General features: G+C 46.1%; 1 pseudogene; it reads left to right on the plus strand.

Annotated features, from left to right (window-relative positions):
* Positions 1 to 17,477, plus strand: part of LOC136652226 (zinc finger protein 420-like) — a 398,747-nt pseudogene extending 381,270 nt beyond the window's left edge.
* The last annotated feature ends 840 nt before the right edge of the window (positions 17,478 to 18,317 follow it).

Raw genomic sequence — 18,317 nt, forward strand, 5'->3', positions numbered from 1 at the left:
TGGTTACTTTGTGATACAATGAAAAGCTGCCTGCCTATGCACTCATTTAACCACTCATTCTTCCTGGAACCTCTTAAGACTCTTAATATCGAAGGCAAAGGTGCTGGAACACAAGCATCCCTACCAAACTTGCCTTCATTGTGGAAACTGCTGGTTGTGGTGATGATGGAGTGGGAGAAGTCATCTACACATGTTCGAAGGCACTCTTTTTTATTACTTACATTCAGGAGGAGGAATAAGCCAAAACACCTAACTAAAAAGAGTTGTGTTTTCTTTGTTTTGTCATCCATTTGTTTTGTGTGTGACACACACACACACAGAGACAAACATGTTTACCCATACTCTCTCTCTCTCTCACAGGCACGCACACGCACACGCACACACACAATTATTGAGTAGAAGCTTGTTCATATTGTACTCAGTCATTATTCAAGAGTACAAAATATCTAGTGACAATCAGGCCTCCCTTAACAATGCAAATCTTGTTTCATGGTTCTTCCTGAAAGAAGGAAAAAGCAGTATATAGAAGTGGCTACTGTGCTAAGATTTTTGAGGTCCTCAGGGAAGGTTGAACTTCAAATATCACCTACTCCTGACCAGCAGGAACACAATCTACATGAGTTTCTTTGAATGTCAGAAGCAAGCATGCTTGTGAAGGTTTCCTTCTGATCTTCCTTCTGATGTTCCAAAGAGCATTCAGAGAGCAGGGGAGGGGGTAGAGCCTGCCTCTGCCCTGCTACTGCCTTCTGCTTATTATAAAGATGAGTGCCTATAAGGGGCATCTGTCTACTACACCGCATAAGCTCCCTGCCTCAATTAAAAGCTGTCAATAGTTAAAAAAAATTAGCAGCACAGACATTAACAGGCATGGCACCTAATCAGAAGTGACTGAGGAAATGCATATGGTATGTCTTAACTTGGCAAAGAAAACTAGACAGAAGTATGCTGCCAGGTGTGCATCCCTGTGGAGAGCTTTCCATAGATGCAGCATCACCATTGAACAGTCTCTTCATGCAGCAACAGTTCCCCACCACCACACAGGACCAGCCCATCCATGAGACCAACTAAAGCTGTCACCTCAGGCAGAAGATTGGAGGGGCGCACCCAACTCTACCTACTTGCCTCCACTGATCCTCCACTCTGTGATTGGAAAGGAAGAGGGTGACAGAGAGGAAGAGAAAACGTGGAGGGGAGAAGAGTGCTATGAACATTGGGGAGAACATTGAGGAGTGGGAGGAACAGAGGCTGGCACATCATCAGGTAAAGGGGGTTAGCATTTGCTGTGTGTTGAGGAGGTCAACACAAACACACACACACTCACTCAGATTATTGTCTGATTCTGCGAGTTAATCATCTCCCCATTACACATGAAGCCCAAACTCAGGGTGTTATTAAGCTTCCTGGACCACCCCTTTTCCTTCTCAGTATCCTAGTGGCAAGACCATGAGCAAGATGCTCAGCAGGTTGTGATGGAGGTCAGGCCTGGCCCATCCAAGAGAAGCAGCCACTTCACGTGGCCTCCACTAGCACCTCCACTTGGCCATCTCACTCTGCCACTCCCCCCCCAACAGTCTTCTCGTGCACTGTACCCCTCCATGTTCAGCAGTGGCCTAACTTCACCTCCGCCACCTCCAGCACCATCTCTTTTAGCAACCTCAGGGACAAATCAGACCCAGAGTGAGCACAGAATTCCCAGCTAATTTCATTCCACCACAGTTTCACCCCACTTTCCCCCATGCTGCGATAGTGTTCTGCTGGTGTAAGAGTTACACTAGCAGTAGCCATGCACCAGCAGAAGGCGATTGATAAGCTGCTGTTATTTTTTATCTGGTTGCAAAGCACAAAATAGTGTGCTTTGGAAGGTGGTTTAGAAGCAATCCCACCCCAACTGGCACACACAGTTCCATAGGTGGCACCAGAGGGGGGCAAGCAGAGGCAAGCTAGTAGCCCACCACCCTCTTTATGGAACCCTGTGGCGACTTGCAGGAAAAGCACTGTATACACACACAGAGAGACAGAGAGAGGGGGGAGTGAGTTTATTATCCATCAACAGATATAAAGAGCAGTTCCCTACTTTCACTGATGTTTGGGATGGGAGCACTAACCTGAAATACTTGTCTTGCAGAAATGTATCATGTGAGACAATGTTTGCCTTTCCAGTATGCACTTTGCCCCTTCTTTGCTCCCCTCCCATATATTTTTTTCTAGTGCTGCCACTGCTTTGCTCTCTGTTAGAAGGTGCACATTTTCCATAGAGGCACTGAATACTGACAGGGGCTCCATGCAGAAATATCTACTCACTGACATTCTCCCACGTTCACTTTCAAGTCCTACTGTTGCTGACTTTCCTCCACCCTTAGAAATGTAGTCTAACAAGTATTCCCTGAGGTCAAACAAGAGAGGGTGTGCACACAGTATATTCCTGCCACTTGCACAAACTCTCTGTTCAGGTAGATAGAAGCAGTTACACCCTAGCAGGGAAATATCCACAGTCAGTCTGCAATGATTTAAAAGAGGAACTAAAAAATGAATGCTGTTTGCATTAAATAAATCAATTTTAACAAGGTATTCACCACCGGCAAGCAAGGATCCTACTGTGGTAGGTGGCTGTTACTGGTATATACCATGTTAAATCAGCTGTAAAATGCTACTCCAAATGAAGTTGTGATTATTGTTTTTATGACTGGGGAGAAAGCCCAAATACATGAATCCTCACCACTCAAACCGAGAAGGCACATTAAAAAAAAAGCCAGTGTATTATTTTTGCAAATCGCATGTCTCTGTAATGTTGCACATTTTAAAGAGGAGAATACTGCCAGCTAGATGGCAACACAAAAGTGTTCTGCTTTTGTTTTTTAAATCCTACCACTGAATCAGCTTCTTGCCAGAATTAGCTGCCACTCAAGTTTGTTGTGAAAATTCACAACAGAGCCAAAGATGTTTCAACATCTCCTGATTGTCATTGTTGCCCATGATGGGCTATCAAATCTTAGCAGCCACAGTATAATTTTTAATTATGCTTTTGCTCCAGGTATTGCATCAGTGGCTAAAACTGTCAGGTGTAAGCCCAGGTGACCTCCATGTATTTGACAGGACCACGTTACTATAATAATCTAATTGATGGACAGCTCAATCCTGAGCTGTCCAGCATGCAGGGCTGCAGCGGTGCCAAAAATAGCTGCTGCCACATCCTGCATGCTCCAGGCAGCCACCAGTGGCTTCCAGGAGATCCCCGGGTAAACCAAGTAGCCCTGCAAAGGGGTTACTTGATTCTATGGCAACCCAAAGGTCAGCGTAGAATGAAAAGCCTCCATGTTGGGCAGCCAGCCTGACACAGAGGCTCTGGATCCGGTGGAGCAAAGCCCCGCTCCTTTCCCTGACACATCTCCTCCCCACCCTCTCCCCATTCTCCACCCTCTCCCCATTCTCCCCCCACCTCCCCCGCTCCCTCCCCCGACACACCTCCTTCCTGCCCTCTCCTTGCCTAGGCAGCCACCAGCAAATTCACAGAGTAATTTCCCTGGTTACTGTTGCAACAGGATGGTGGACTAATCAGAGACAAGCAATTTGCCCAAGGCAACACACTGAATGGAAATCTGAGTTCCAAATCTCTCCTTTGATTCTGCATTTGTGATGCAATTCAACACCCATTTTACAGAAAGAAGTTGTTACTTTTGTATTCAGACCTTGCCCCAGATTGATTTTTCAAAGCCTATTAGGCATGCCCCACCAAATATGTGTAAAGTGGCTCTAGGCAGGAACCTTTATAGCAGCCTCTTGGGCACAGGCTGGTGACCCAGCTCCATGTCCAACTGGCTGCTGAAGCAGAAATCCTCTACTGCCACTGCTGCCCATCATCTGCTAAATCAGACTCCATAGAGTTGCTCACTGGGCAGTGGAAAAGAGAACAAGCAGGAGTGAACTGCTTCATCCCTTGCTGCAATTTTAACAATTCCTGGATGCCCTTCCCCCTCCCCATGCAGCATTGGAGGCCAGGGCATTGAAGGACTGTAACATGGCAGGGGGTGAAGCAGCCAATGGTCCACCACAGCTGCTGGTCCTCATCACCTCCCAGTAAGCTAGCACAGGGCCCAATGGAGAGCCTTAGCAGGAAGTAGTAGGGAGCAGTCAGTAGCATTGGATGGGAATCCTCCTTCATTCACCCTGTGGCTCATACTACAACAGTTACAATGAACAAAGAACTCGGTGAGCCCAGTGAGTTTTCCTGGGCAAGGAGCACAAGTTGGCACAAGTTCACCACTACTGCTGTATCTGAAAGCAATAGCACAAAGGAGGACTTGAACCTGTTTATTGCTGGGTTCCTAAGCCCAGACGAAGTCACTGGAGCATGCATGATATGGGGGGATGCATCATTGAAATGCCACTACTGCCATTTTAAATTCTGTTTACAGTTCCGATTCTGCTGATTCTGCGTGTGAAAGTGTGGGAAGCGTAGAGTTTGAAGGGTGTGAGGAATTTTAGCAGGGCATTTTCTGAACTCCTGCTTAAACTGAGGTTTGATTCCTCCAGCTTGCCTTGGCTGACAGCCCTAGGTCCAGACCTTGCCCATCAGCACCTAACAAATGTTAGCGTTAAGTTGCTATGCTTGGCTTGTCAGGGTAAGATTAACACATCTGGGTGTTTTATTGCCATAACCTTCCTATGACCACTGTAGAAAAATGGATGCAAGAGATACAGAAAATGGATGACTGCATTCATTCAATATATGGTTAGCAATCCCTCTAGAACATCTAAATCTAGCCTGATTGCTCGAAAGCCTCAAGGCACTTTCTGCAGCCCATTGTTCACTTGGAGCCATAGAAATGCCCATTCTGCAGGAATGGAGCAGAGTAATGATTGTGGAGGGATGCCATCACTAACACTCCGCCTTCCTGTTTGTAGTGCTAAGAAGATAACTACAAAGAAAATAATAGTTAAACTTAAAAAAAATTTTCAAGTACTGACCCTTTTTTATCCATCTCATGATAAATTCAGTGAAATGAGAGCAAAAAACTGAAATTCATCATTTTATCTTTTTTTTAAACCTCAAAATAGCTCTTTCACTTTGAAGCAAGAGAGTTCTCAGAGCACTCCACTTGATAACGCTCCAAGCCTCCTTTGCAACCACTTTCTCTTTTGATACCTGCTTCACAAGCCTGCTCCAAGCTGCCCACAGCTAGTTTTAGATACAGAAAGGCAGGAAAAGAAGCAAGACTCATCTTGGATGGGATTGATAAGGAGCAGTGTATTGTTCATCACCCTCTTGCTGTGCCTCTGATTTTGAGTCACCAGTTGAAACCTGTGTGCTTATCAAAGCAGAGTACACCAGTTGCCGTACAGTAAGTCCTCTCTTAAAGTTGTTGATGGGTATTTGGAAACTGCAGCTTTAAGCAAAATGACTTGTAACAAAACCAATTTTACCACAGGCAGACTCAATGACACTTCTCTCAAGTGGAGGGCTTGCAGTGTGCTTTCCTATCGCATCACATTGTCATGTCCCAGAATGCACTGCACTACCCTCAAGGCATTTGGGGGTGAAATAAGGCCAAGGAAGCGGGTGGTGGGCCTGGTGCAACCTGGAAACGGCTTCCGGTAGCCCTACAATAGGCAGCTGCAGAGGTCAGAAGATTGAGAACCACTGACCAACTTTAAAATGAAACAAAGTTGAATGAAACAACTTTAAGTGAGGATTTGCTGTACTGAATCTGATGCCAAATTAGGTTTGCTGATCATTTTGAACATAGGAAGATGCCATACACTGGGTTAAATCACTGTTCCATCATGGTCAGCATTGAGTTGGCATCCACTCTCCAGAATTTCAGGTAGGGATCATTTCTCAGTCCTGCCTTGAACTTGGAACTTCTGCATGCAAAGCAGAAAGAACAAAGGCTGCTCAGTATATCCTGCAAAGAATTGCAGACAGAAAGCACTGCAATGAGTACATATGCAAGTCAGGCTTAGAACTTCAGATGAACAAAAAGAACGTTCATTTTTCGGTGACGAGATGCATTTCCTTAATTGCAATTTAATTCCCAGCAGGTGCTACAACCTGCTGTGCCTGAGCAACATGGCAGCCCCCACAAAGATCAGCAGCCCTTTTCAGGGAATTGTGACATTTAAACAACAGGCATTTTCTTTCTTAAAATAACTGTGGATTTTTTTTTTCCCCATAGACAATCCCTATTGCTCAGGAAAGATTTACTGAGCTGCCAAAAGAATTACCAATGAAGGAGTGCAGAACTTTTGTTTCTGAAAGAAACTTTCTGTGCAGAAAGGAAAAGAAAGAACTTCGCTGGGAACATTTTGTGACTTGTATAACAGGGCTGGCTAGACAAGGCCTTGACAATTGAGAGACCTCCCAAAGGCATCTCGCTGGAGGCAAGTACAGTGCCTCCAGCTGAACTGGGAATGTACCTGCTGAGATGGTTGATGCAATGCACATTTAAAACAGGTGCTCTGTGTGCCATTCCTGGAACTTGGAGAACTGCTTCCAGTATTACTTTTCTCAGGCTTGGGGACATACATATATCCAGAGGCCAACTCATCCCACACAAGATCAGTCAAGGCCACCTAGCCACGCATGAATGGAAGTAAAAACAAGTTGCAGCTGGCAATGTAACAAAACAGGTATGTGATATGTGTCCTGTATTACAGGAAGAGGGATTTTCAGCACATGACAAATTCTTTATTCTTCCACCCACTGCACATTCTGAATTTATCTGGCCATGGGATATAACAATCAGATGATCAGTCTGCCGTGCAGCCGGTCAGAATGCACAGTGGATTTGGCAAACACTACCACTAATTTTATTCATTTATTTACATTTTTATATCTCCCTTCCTCCAAGGAGCTCAGGGTGGTGCACACGGTTCCTACTGTCCTTCTTTTGTTCTCACAACAATCCTGTGAGGTAGGTGAGGCCAAGAGACAGCAACTGGGCCAAGGTCACCTAGGATGCTTCATGGTTGAGCAGGTGTTTGAACCTGGATCTTCCAGGTGTAAGTCCAACTCCTGAACCATTACACCATCCTGATTCTCTCCACATTCACAGCTGAACTGTGATTGAACATAAGAATGTAAGAAAAACCCTGTTGGATCAGGCCAAAGGTTCATCTAGGCCAGCATCCTGATTCCCACATGGCCCGCAAGGGTTGTGAGAGGGTTGTGCACAAGCAAAAAAAGAAAGGCATATTTCTCTCTCAACATTGCTCATCTGCAACTGGTATTCTGAGGCACACTCCCACGAAACCTGTTGCTGGCATGTAGCCATTATGAACAAAGAGTCAGCTATAAAACCACCTTCCATTTGATTGAACAAAAGAGGATTTGTTCAATCCTCTTTTACAGCCATCCAAGCTAGTGGCAATCACCATATCTTGTGACAATGAATTCAACACACTTAACTAAGCATTGTGTGAAGAAATACCTCCTTTTATCAGTCTTGAAACTCCAACCAATCAATTTCATTGGATGTTCCCTAGTTTTAGTATTAAGAGAGAGGAAAGAAAAAATGTCTCTCTCCACACCATGCAGATTTATTTAAGTCTCAGTCGTGTCATCCCTTAATCCCCTTTTTGCCAAGCTAAAATGTTCCAAAAGTTGTAGCCTTTCCTCATAAAGAAGGTGCTCCAGTCCTCTGATCATTGTGCTGGTCCTAAAAAGCATATAAATAAGATTCTCTAGGCAGGGCCTATGAGAGTGGAGTTCAGGGGGTAAACTGTACCCAATCAAAAAGGGGGCTCAGGCGCCAAAGGAAGGGACCTGTAAATGTCCTGGGATCTTACATTTTCTGATCTCATCAGGACCCATAAGAAGGGGTGCAGGGCAAACGTTGTACCTGGGCCTGAGGTCAAAAAGGAAGCCAAATAATGAGAGCCATTGTTTTATGGGATCTCATAAAACGTTTGCATATATTGTGTGAGGACTAGTATTCACATTTCAGGTAAGCCTACGTAATTATATATATTGTAATTTGTAAAACTTCTGATCCAATGACTGTATGAAATTATGATTCAATGGAGAAGGGAAGGGGCCCAAAAGAAACTTTGTACCCTAAAAAGGGCCCAAAAGAAGCTTTGTACCTCCTGATAAAATTCATCTCAGAGGCCCTGTACTTTCCTACCCCAAGCAGGGCAGCCTTTTACAGTGTCTGTGGGGAAAGACATCTGGAGACAAGTGGGAAGCAAGCAGCCTGCTTTGGGGTCACAGGCAAAAAGAAAGGCCAATACCATCTTTGTTTTTTTCTTCAAGTGCCTATTGGGATCTGCACCAGAGAGTAGACAGGCAAGTAGTGAGTCAGGGATAAAAGACTTTGCGCCCAGTCCTATCCAAGTTTCCAGCATCAATGCAGCCACAGTGCAAGCCTGGGGTAAGGGAACATTTGTTCATAAGAACATAAGAACAGCCCCACTGGATCAGGCCATAGGTCCATCTAGTCCAGCTTCCTGTATCTCACAGCAGCCCACCAAATGCCCCAGGGAGCACACCAGATAGCAAGAGACCTCATCCTGGTGCCCTCCCTTACATCTGGCCTTCTGACATAGTCCATTTCTAAAATCAGGAGGTTGCGAATACACATCATGGCTTGTACCCCGTAATGGATTTTTCCTCCAGAAACTTGTCCAATCCCCTTTTAACGGCGTCCAGGCCAGATGCCGTCACCACATCCTGTGGCAAGGAGTTCCACAGACCAACCACACGCTGAGTATTTTCTCTTGTCTGTCCTAACTCTCCCAACACTCAATTTCAGTGGATGTCCCCTGGTTCTGGTATTATGTGAGAGTGTAAAGAGCATCTCCCTATCCACTCTGTCCATCCCCTGCATAATTTTGTATGTCTCAATCATGTCCCCCCTGAGGCGACTCTTTTCTAGGCTGAAGAGGCCCAAACGCCGTAGCCTTTCCTCATAAGGAAGGTGCCCCAGCCCCGTAATCATCTTAGTCGCTCTCTTTTGCACCTTTTCCATTTCCACTATGTCTTTTTTCAGATGTGGCGACCAGAACTGGGCACAATACTCCAGGTGTGGCCTTACCATAGATTTGTACAACGGCATTATAATACTAGCCGTTTTGTTCTCAATACCTTTACCTTGCTGAGGCCTCTGTGACTGCCCCCCACCACAGGATGCAGTGCACACCCCATTGGCTTGGCTGAACTGGTACTGGAAAATTGGATTGGATTCGGCCCTTTGTTGCCAGCAGTTATGAAGCAGGGCCTAGGCTGCAATCCTACCCACACTTACCCAGGAGTAAGTCCCATTTGCTATCATTGTTAAAAGAATATATGTAGTAGCTTGTTAAAAATACAGGTCTGTAACATTTCCCCATATTCAGTCACATACCATGGTAGCATCAAGTCTAAGATATTAAAAATAAAATACTGAAATGAATGGGACCCACCTGAAATTGGCTCGCAACCCACCTAGTGGGTCCCGACCCACAGTTTGAGAAACACTGCAGTAGGGATTTGTTAGTGTTGTGTATTGGGTCTCCAGGGCCTATGGACTACATTTCCAGGCAGGCCCTGGGACTCTGATCCTGAAAGGGGGAAGAGGTCTTGCTAGAGGGCTGGAAAAAAGGAGGGAATCAGAAGGCCACAGCCCAGTGAGAGAGGGAAGGCCTAGGAGAGGAGGTGGGTGAAGGCCCAGCAAGGACTGGAAGTGGCAGGTTCTTGGAGAGAGAAAGGAAGACACAGAGCTGAGGCTTTGTGGTTGCACAGGCTGCACTGGGGAAGACCCGAAAAGAAGGTCCTGCTGAATTCTCCTTCTGCTCCTATGGCCTATGTTGGAGTGGCAGCCACAGGGCCTGGTTCAGGACCTTCCTTACGCAGCCCCCTTTGGGTCTCCCCCACTGATTGCCAGGCCCCTGCCTTGCCTGACCTATTCAACCATCTGTTCTCATGCCCTGGATATTGGGGTGATTGCTGGAAACCCCTCCACCAGTGTCAGTGCAGAAAGGCAAAGCTCCCATCCCAGCCCTCCTCCCAGCCAAGACTGCCTCTACATGGGAAGTTAGTTAGCTCCTAACCATCACGACTAAGATCCATCAATAGGCTTCTCCATAAATCTGCCCAATCTCCTCTGTAGCCATCACTTCCAGTAGTGGAAAGGAATTCAGGTATGTACATCAAGCAGGTATATAAGGTTAAAAAAAACTCATACAGCTCTCCATTCTCTTCCTGACAGGTAGCAGGGAAACAGGATCTAATGCAAAGCAAACCTTTTGGAGGATCAGAAATGGCTGCCACTCATCCAGGCCAGGTGAGGGAGATTTGCAAGGAACAGCTTGGGCCTCTCCTCCTGTAACATTCTCAGCTGCAGCCTTTTCGCCTCAGTCTGGTCTATCTGTACCACACTTGCTTCCTTCCTATTAACACCTCCCTGACTTTCTCCATTCCCTACGCCTCTGAATCTTCTCCTTCTTCTCCAGGGTTCCCCTGGAATGACCAGCTAACTACTTCATCCCTTCTCCCCCTGCACTTCCCCCCCCTGCACTGTGCTTCTCCTCCTGAAGATTTCCTCTCTTCTTCCCTCCCTTTTTCTGCTCCTCCTAGCTACTTTCCTTAGGGGTCCATTGCGTGCGCATGTCGATGGTCAGGGTCTCCCTGTATCTTTTCAGAGTGGCTGTGTCCAAGGATCCAAGCTGAAACCCCATTTTGGTTTTTAAGCACTTTCAGTAAACGTTGGTGCACCTTAATTCTTATGGTGAAGTACATAGACTTGCTATTATCTTCAACCCAGAATCCATGCATGCCATTGCTTTACCCCTTGTGTGTGCATGTTATACTGCTGGTAACATAGAGCGGAGGCTCAGGTGGGTGGAAACCCATCTGGGCAAGTGTCCTCCACAGTCAGAGCAGCAGAAAGTGACATAACGTTTTTGAAAGTAGGGATTATAAATGATGGGGATTATGTGTGAAAACAACTACACAATGCACAAGATTCTCAGTCCTGGGTATGCTTTCCTGTGAATAAGCACTATTGGAAACAGAAGGGCTTCCTTCTGGGCTTGCGTGCATAGGATTGTGGTGTCAATTTTGGAACAGTAATGGAAGGAAAGGATTCTCTGAGACTCCTTTCAGGAATTTTGGGAATCTCCATTGCACTTGCAATGTGCAAAAAGTGGACATGCAAAATTGAGAGGGAATGTGTGTAAGAAAGTGTTTTCAAATTTAGAAATGTTCTGTCCTTTCATGGAAACTGGAAAGCACTTCTCTCTTTGCTGAAGTCTTGGCCTACACTGACTTGTAAACATAACATTTCTCCTTTTTCTTTCAGAGACCAATTTCATTTGCAAAGGTAGCTCTGTATTTCAGCAATGAAGAATGGGCTCTACTGAATCCATACCAAAGGCAGCTCTATGAAGCAGTGATGATGGACAATCATGAAAACACTATCTTTGTAGGTAAGGAGGATCATTTGGCCCTTAATTGATTGATGCCCCTGGTAGGAACCTCTACTCCATTGAATGTAGCCACGGGGAGGTTGTGGCCAGGCTGCATGACTGGGGTATGGCTGCTGCAACACCTGATGGCCCTATATCCTCCCCTTCCGACCAGCCCAGATCTGGGTCTCTTGATGAGGAGGGTAGCTCCTGCCTAGGGACACAGTGCCATAAGTTAGTTGGAGGTCCCTTGGCTGCCCTTTGGGGGGGGCTGTTTTGGAGGGCACTTCCCCCTGTGTTTGGGCTCTCCAACTGTGTGCAGGACCCACCTGAGAGCATAAGCATTCCTGCATAAATAGTGAAGTGGCATTGACAGCTCAGGGCCCAATCCTATCCAACATTCCAGCCCTGGTGTAGCCATCCCAATGGGGTTTGTGCTACAACCTGTGGTGGGAGGATAGTTATGGAAGCCTCCACAAGGTAAGGGAACATTTGTTCCCTTGCCTAGCGGCTGCACTGTAGCTGCACTGGGGCTGGAAAATTGGATAGGATTGGGTCCTCAGTTAGCAGAGCAGCAGAAGACAGATTTCTCTGGGTAATTTGGAACTTTTGGCATTTGGAGCATGCAGGGATGAAAAATAAACACACTGAGGCTTTCACAACTGGAGTCCATGTTAAGACAATGAAAGATTTTCAGGCTAAGTGCCGTGGTCTAAGTAATAATATACTAGGAAACTAAATAAACACTAAGCAGCTAACCTTTCTGCTGCTTGGCTGTCAGGGCAACCGCTGAGCAGCGGAGGCTGGGCACCTGCCTGGTGCTAGCCCAGCACAGGGTAGTACTGGGCTAGCACTGGCGCTCACCCAGTGTTAGGACTCGCAAATGTACCTTATGGCATGTTTGCACCAGCAGTAAGCCAGTGCGCGGAGCTCAAGATTGGGCTCTAAAACCACACACAAAGCTAAAAACTAAGGATTAAAACTGAAGACTAAAAACTCAAGTCAGGGCTAAAACGTCAGCTAAAAGATTAAAAGTAAAAGCTAAGAACTAAAAACTGAAACCTTAGATTTCACCCACTACTTTGGCAGACTTCTTCAGAGGCTACAGTCTTTCTAGTAATGTTCTCAGTGCTCACCTAGGCTTTTATTGGTTGGAATTGATCACCCATGGTATTAAGAACATTGCTATCAGCTATCAACTGTAATGGATTCCTTACTCTCTGTGTAGTAATATTCTTCAGGGCTGGTATCCATGCATTACTTACTCTCATGGTTTCTTATTTCTTGTTCATATTATTTTGGTGTTTGTCTATTTCTGTTGCCTCTCTATACATACGTGCATGGTAATGAAGTGCTAGACACTTCAGTTGGTAACTTCAGGTCAGCAACGGACCTCCCTTGTCCTGCACCTGGGGCAAAGGTCTGTATGGTGCCCCCTGTGGACTGTTGCAACCCCTCCTGCATGAAAATCTGCCCCTCCCCCCACTCACCTGAGGCTCACAGAGCCTCACATAACCCAGGGCTGCATCAGGGAAACCTCTCTGAGGTTCCCCAATACTATAAACTTTGCTTCCAGAAAACTGGAAGCACAGTTTCCGACCCCGCCGGGAGCTTCAGAAAGGCTTTTGTGGGGTCCTACAGCCTCCTGCCTGTCACAGGGTGGGGCAAGTTTCCTGTTCCTTTAAGAGGTTTTAAGCTGGTTGCTAGGCAGAAGATCTGAGATTGTCCAGGTGTAGTTCATTGATAATTTAGAGCAGGGGTCTCCAAACCCCCGGCCCAGGGGCTAGATGCAGCCCGCAGCGAGCCTCTATCCGTCCCGTGGCCAGCCTCTTGTCCCCTGAAAGCCTCTGGCCCACTCGACTGAACATGACCAGAGCTGTGCTCTGATTGCATCTGGAGGGTGTTCTGAGGGCCGGAGAGGCTGAGTGAATGAGCCCACTCGTTCATTTATTCATGCATCTAAGTTCCATCTCTAATTTATTTATTTAAATTTTATATTTAAATTTTTTCCCGGCCCTCAGCACTGTGCCAGATATTTCATGCGGCCCTCTGGCAAAAAAGTTTAGAGACCCCTGATTTAGAGGGTAAAACCTGGGTGTCGGTTCTTAGAGAAGAGAACACAGGAACAGTAGGAACAAGGAAGCTGGAGCATGCTGGAAGGAGTGAGGTGGCTGATCTGCCTGTAATGGTGGTAACGGTTGTTAGCTGAGCTTTCTTATTTTATCCTGTTATTGTAAAATGCATTTATTAATGTTTATGGAGCAACTAGAGCTCCCTTAAAGTTTAATAATAATAATAATAATACAGGTATTTCTGTACCGCCTTTCTTGGTCCTCAGATTTCTCCTTAGACTTTATTCAAGGTGGTTTACACAGGCAGGCAAATTTAAATCCCCGTAGGGATTTTTACAGTTTGAAAGAAGGTTTCTATCTTTCAAGAAACCACAACATTCAGACGTTTCTTTCTTGATCTGTTTCATAATAAAATCCTTCTAATTGAAGATTAAGTACACTACATTTTATTGACCAAAGGAATGTATTTTAAAAGAACCTGGGTACTTACGGTATTATAAGCAGAACCACATTATCCTTTAGGGCAGTGTTTCTCAAACTGTGGGTCGGGACCCACTAGGTGGGTTGTGAGCCCATTTCAGGTGGGTCCCCATTCATTTCAATATTTTATTTTTAATATATTAGACTTGATGCTACCATGGTATGTGACTTCATTTGGAGAAATGTTACAGACCTGTACTTTGAACAAGCTACTCTGTATATTCTTTTAACAACAATAGTCAATGAGACTTACTCCGAGGTAAGTGGGTAGGATTGCAGCCTAGGATTGTGAAAATTTTCCTACTTGATGATGTCACTTCCGGTCATGACATCACTTCCAGTGGGTCCTGATAGATTCTCATTCTAAAAAGTGGGTCCCAGTACTAAATGTGTGAGAACCACTGCTTAGCGGTTAGGTGGATTAGGTTGGTGGAGGAGGGTGTGGTTTACATCCTGCCAGAGTTTGGGAATTCCCTCTATTCTCTCCCTGACCCTAAGGGTGATGGTTGTGGCAGTGCCTGGGGCATTTTCCCCAGCAAACCCTATGGTAAGTCTGCAACTGCTTCAGGTACAAACCACAGTGAGCACTGCTGCCTGTGGGTGGACCACAAGTGGGTCCTAAGACTACTTACGCCTCCCCTAAGACAAGATTCCTGGTTGCCCAGGTAACAGGGACACTAGGGAGGCAGGTTCTGGGTTCCTTATACTGGGACCACATATGCCTATGAGGCAGAACCTTACAGGCATAAAGGGTTCAGTCAGCACCAGTAATGAGATGGTAGTTGCAGGATGCAAGGCTGAGGACTCTGTCTTTGTAGCCACTGGAAGATACACTAACCCAAGGGTACCATGCTATGTAGAGGAAGGGGCTGCTGCATAACACATATGCTCGTTTTCTCTCTCTAAGGATTTCCTCATCTCTGTCTTCTCCTCTGTAGATAGCAACGACTTAAGTTTAGGGCTTAGCCAGACACATGGCTAAGGAACCTTGAATTGCTTTTTGATTCCCTTTCTCTAAATTTGTAACATTATCGTCAAAGTAAACGTTTGCTAGCTGCCCCTCTTCCTTCTGAATAATAGAGCTGTGCCACTGGCCACTGCACAGGGTCCCAGGATCCCAAAGGAATTTCTTCTGTACACACGTATATGTGTGTCTGAAAAGCACACCCGGTAATGGTCTATAGCAGTGCCTGGAAAATACAGTGATGGTTGGATCTGGAACTAACAAAAGGAAGCTTAATCAAGACAGTGCAGAGGGCCAATTTCTTATTCCTCCTCTCTAGTTGTGGCCTTTATTTCCCTGAGATTCCTTCGTCTCTAAGGAAGCAAACATGATATTGATAGGGGTGTTCGAAAATTGTTTTTTGTTTTTTTTTGGCAGATTTTGTGATCTGAAAGGCATAAAGCAGTGTTAGGTGCTTTTATTCCAAGTTCTCGTTCCAAGTTCTCATTTTTATTAATTTTAAACACTTTAAAAGTGTACTAGGTAGGTGATAGAGGGGTTAGCAGATGCAACCACAGTATTATTTCTAACTGGAAGAATAATCTATTTTAATTTCTGGAAAATTTCTTAAACACCAAAATGTGGTATTTTCGTGTTTTTATCAGATACAGTATTCTAAACACAAAATGGGGGTGTTTAGTGTTTTTATGTGTTTTTTTTAACAACAAAAACAAACAAAAATCCCTCAAAACTTTAATGAAGCCACTTGCATGTAAAGGTTGCTGTGGCTGTTACAGGCCCTAGTTTTGTTAGACAAAAAACGCTTTTTGGAATTAACCCTGCAGAATTCCCTGCAGGAAGCTGCAGTTTCCTTCTTGGGTTTCTTACTACATTTCTTTTTTTATTTTAACAGCGTCAATTTGGACCCAGATTGGAAGAACAAGGAAGCAGACTCATTTATCACAGCAAAGAGCCCACATGGGGGAGAAACCCTATAAGTGCCAGGAGTGTGGAAAGAGTTTCATTGTCAGCAGAAGCCTTATACTTCATCACAGAACTCACACAGAGGAGAAGCCCTATAAGTGCCAGGAGTGTGGAAAGAGCTTCTGTTGGAGTGGTCAACTTAAGCGCCATAAGAGAACACACACAGGGGAGAAACCCTATAAGTGCCAGAAGTGTGGAAAGACCTTCCGTCAGAGTGGTCAACTTAAGTTCCATGAGAGAACCCACACAGGGGAGAAACCCTATAAGTGCCAGGACTGTGGAAAGAGCTTCAGTCAGAGTGGTAATCTTAAGATCCATGAGAGAACCCACACAGGGGAGAAGCCCTATAAGTGCCAGGAATGTGGAAAGAGTTTCATTGTCAGCAGAAGCCTTATACTTCATCACAGAACCCACACAGGGGAGAAGCCCTATAAGTGCCAGGAGTGTGGAAAGAGCTTCTGTCGGAGTGGTCAACTTAAGCTCCATGAGAGAACCCACACAGGGGAGAAACCCTATAAGTGCCAGGAGTGTGGAAAGAGCTTCAGTGCCATCGGGAATCTTATACCCCATCACAGAACCCACACAGGGGAGAAACCTTATAAGTGCCATGAGTGTGGAAAGACCTTCAGTCGGAGTGGTCAACTTAAGCTCCATGAGAGAACCCACACAGGAGAGAAGCCCTATAAGTGCTTATTATTATTGGCAACCTTCAGTCTCGAAAGACTATGGTATCGCGCTCTGAAAGGTGGTTCTGGCACAGCGTCTAGTGTGGCTGAAAAGGCCAATCCGGGAGTGACAATCCCTTCCACACCGGGAGCAAGTGCAGTCTGTCCCTGGTCTGTCTCCCTGGCTATGGGCCTTCCTTCTTTGCCTCTTAGCCTCAGACTGTTGGCAAAGTGTCTCTTCAAACTGGGAAAGGCCATGCTGCACAGCCTGCCTCCAAGCGGGCCGCTCAGAGGCCAGGGTTTCCCACTTGTTGAGGTCCATCCCTAAGGCCTTCAGTTCCCTCTTGCAGATGTCCTTGTATCGCAGCTGTGGTCTACCTGTAGGGCGCTTTCCTTGCACGAGTTCTCCATAGAGGAGATCCTTTGGGATCCGGCCATCATCCATTCTCACGACATGACCAAGCCAACGCAGGCGTCTCTGTTTCAGCAGTGAATACATGCTAGGGATTCCAGCACGTTCCAGGACTGTGTTGTTTGGAACTTTGTCCTGCCAGGTGATGCCGAGGATGCGTCGGAGGCAGCGCATGTGGAAAGCGCTCAGTTTCCTCTCCTGTTGTGGGCGAAGAGTCCATGACTCGCTGCAGTACAGAAGTGTACTCAGGACGCAAGCTCTGTAGACCTGGATCTTGGTATGTTCCGTCAGCTTCTTGTTGGACCAGACTCTCTTTGTGAGTCTGGAAAACGTGGTAGCTGCTTTACCGATGCGCCTGTTTAGCTCGGCATCGAGAGAATGAGTGTCGGAGATCGTTGAGCCAAGGTACACAAAGTCATGGACAACCTCCAGTTCGTGCTCAGAGATTGTAATGCAGGGAGGTGAGTCCACATCCTGAACCATGACCTGTGTTTTCTTCAGGCTGATTGTCAGTCCAAAATCTTGGCAGGCCTTGCTAAAACGATCCATGAGCTGCTGGAGATCTTTGGCAGAGTGGGTAGTGACAGCTGCATCGTCGGCAAAGAGGAAGTCACGCAGACATTTCAGCTGGACTTTGGATTTTGCTCTCAGTCTGGAGAGGTTGAAGAGCTTTCCGTCTGATCTGGTCCGGAGATAGATGCCTTCTGTTGCAGTTCCAAAGGCCTGCTTCAGCAGGACAGCGAAGAAAATCCCAAACAAGGTTGGTGCAAGAACACAGCCCTGCTTCACTCCGCTTCGGATGTCAAAAGGGTCTGATGTGGAGCCATCGAAGACAACAGTGCCCTTCATGTCCTTGTGGAAGGATCTGATGATGCTGAGGAGCCTGGGTGGACATCCAATCTTGGGGAGAATCTTGAAGAGGCCGTCTCTGCTGACCAGGTCGAAAGCCTTTGTGAGATCTATGAAGGCTATAAAGAGTGGCTGTCGTTGTTCCCTGCATTTCTCCTGCAGTTGTCTAAGGGAGAATACCATATCAGTGGTGGACCTGTTGGCTCGGAATCCACACTGCGATTCTGGATAGACGCTCTCTGCAAGTACCTGGAGCCTCTTTAGTACAACTCGGGCAAACAGCTTTCCTACAACGCTAAGGAGAGAGATGCCGCGGTAGTTGTTGCAGTCACCCCTGTCACCTTTGTTCTTGTACAGCGTGATGATGTTTGCATCCCTCATGTCTTGAGGTACTCCACCTTCTCTCCAGCAGAGACAGAGGATTTCATGCAGCTCAGTGACGATGATCTCTTTGCAGCATTTTAGGACTTCAGCAGGGATGCTGTCTTTTCCAGGTGCCTTGCCAAAGGCAAGGGAGTCCAGGGCCACGT

This window comes from Tiliqua scincoides, chromosome 5 (genome assembly GCF_035046505.1).
Source record: "Tiliqua scincoides isolate rTilSci1 chromosome 5, rTilSci1.hap2, whole genome shotgun sequence".
Taxonomy (NCBI): Eukaryota; Metazoa; Chordata; class Lepidosauria; order Squamata; family Scincidae; genus Tiliqua; species Tiliqua scincoides.